Below are 2,500 nucleotides of genomic sequence, written 5' to 3'. Positions count from 1 at the left end.
CACCTTCAAAGCCAATCAGACTTAATTACCGAACTGAGGGTAAGACTTGAGTTTATTGAACGTATAAATTAATGCAATCCCGTTTTCTATTGGAAGGCTGCAGAGGAGATCACGGACTGCCAAGATTCTGTTAAACGAAACCTTGAATCTCGTACCACGAATTAAGTCTTTTAAATGTTTATACGGTAGAAAGTTACTGTTAGAACCTATATGTAATCATTAATCCCTCGTGATGACTGGAGTTAAACTCAATAAAGGAATGCATTGCTAAGAAATAAACATTTTTTTTTTATGTCTAGATTTCCAAGGGACCCCATTACCTTTTCATCTTTTTTATTCCTTATCGTGATAGTAAAAAACGAAGGTGAATGAATCTTGCTGTCTGGGTTGTGAAGAGTTTTTAACTTTTAATTATAAAAAAAATAGGATTATAATCATCAACCGAGCAATGCGAAGAAAATGGGGCAGTATTATTATTTATTTTTTATTTTCATTTTGTTTATTTATTTTTTTGGGGGGAGATCAAGTTGAGGTATCATCATGCTAATTACGCTGTTCTGTAAGACAAGCTATCTTTATTTTATTAGGAGGAGAAAATGTTTTTTTTTCTTTTTTTCCTTTCATAGTAGTAGTGGATTTAATATTATCATGACGTCCAGTAATTTGTTGCAAAAAAAACATATGTTTTTTTTGTTTTTTAATCCCTTCTTTGTGGTTTACGAGAGAAATAACAAGGTGTGAACAGATAAGGCAGTTTTACCGTTTTTAAGCATATGAAAAATGAATAATAATAGGAAGAATCTCTCTGTAAACCCATTCAAAATTAGTGTAAGACGCTTTAAAATCAATAAGCTATACTTATTAGAAATAATTATTCTGCACCGTTCAATATGCACATTATTCATTTTTTTTTACATTTCCATTTTAATAAATAAACCGTGAATATCCTATTCTTAAACTCCTGTACTATCTTCAACTCAAGGGGAAACACGTTTTTCAGACCTTTTTAGGCTTTTCCAGAGACATTTCCTAGCCCCCAACAACAACAACAACAAAACAGTTTTTGTAGGCTTACTCCCCGGGTAAGCTAAACTAATGGAGGTTGTACTATTTTACTTTTTGTTGGCTTCTCAATCAGAAAGAGAAGTTTATTGGAGTAATTTAGTAAATATATCCTTTGGAATAACCTGGCAAGGTTTTCAACAAACAGGAAGTTATCCAGCTCTCTACAGAACAGTGTTTTAAAATGACTCATGTAGCGGATCCCTTATTATGATCATTTCCCTCTTGGGTTTAAAAGGGTTTTCAAGGTATAATATCTATAGCAGATTCACACCAACCGTGCATTTGACGTCTAAGGCAGTCCCTTACGACGCTCCTGATTGGCTGTTGATAAGCCAATCACAGGGCTGGAAACTCTCAGTCTTTCTCGAGAGTTCACATGGGTAGGATCTATGTTCCATCTATCCGGAGGTGCGTCTTTCAAAAGTATCCCTCATGGGGAAGTAGAACATACGTCCTGACTATGAGAACTCTCTCTCGAGACTGAAAGCTTCCAGCCCTGTGATTGGCTTATCAACAGCCGACCAGGAGCGTCGTAAGGGACTGGCCTAGACATCAAACACACGGTTGGTGTGAATCTACGATAGTACTAAAATTTGCTACTGAATTATTTATCAATGGCTTATCTTCAACATAAACGTTTGCATTTTACTTAAAATAAATTCACAACATTATTAATTTTGCCATTTTTCACACAAATTTTAGTTAACTTAACAGCAACGCTTCCTCCTTACATTATCCTGAAGACCCCTGGAACATTCCACGGACCCCTGGAGGTCCGCGGACCACATTTTAAGAAACACTGCTATATAAGGACTTAATGTTGTAAGAAGGGATAGTATCTCTCATTCAAACTTGTGAATATGATATAACGTTGAACGTTTAAATATTGCTTTTTAAGACAACGCCATTGCGATACAGAAGACCAATTTAATTCTAGAATTTTTTTTTTAGATCTCACAAAGATTGTTTACAGTTACATAATTTTATTATGACGAATACTTTCCGTAAAGCTGGGAATCCTAATTGAACTAATCTTATGCTTGCTGGGAGAACCCAAACTAAAAAAATTGTTTACCTTTAACAAGTAGAATATAGAATTTCTTCTATGGACAAAAAAAAAACAGAAAAAAACCGAGAAAAACAAAAGCAACGCTAGAAAAAATAAAAAAATCAAAGACGAAAACAAATCAGCGAATAACAATCGTTCTTTTCATCAAATTCTGTTTACAAATTCATAACTGGTTCGCATTCATCCTTGGGCTGTTGCACAATGGGACTTCGTTCATTCCATCAAAAAAGATTTTTTTTTCCAGACAATAGAGAAAACACGTTTCAAAACCATTCCAGAGCAAACGGAAGAGATGTGGTTTATCTTGATACACATTCAACATTCCTTTTGATCTGTTGAGGTGGGACACACATGCATAGGCTCTCT

The sequence above is a fragment of the Macrobrachium nipponense genome, chromosome 13, assembly GCF_015104395.2.
Source record: "Macrobrachium nipponense isolate FS-2020 chromosome 13, ASM1510439v2, whole genome shotgun sequence".
In the NCBI taxonomy this organism is placed as follows: Eukaryota; Metazoa; Arthropoda; class Malacostraca; order Decapoda; family Palaemonidae; genus Macrobrachium; species Macrobrachium nipponense.
The sequence above is the reverse complement of the archived record's forward strand: the minus strand, read 5'-3'. Positions refer to the sequence as shown.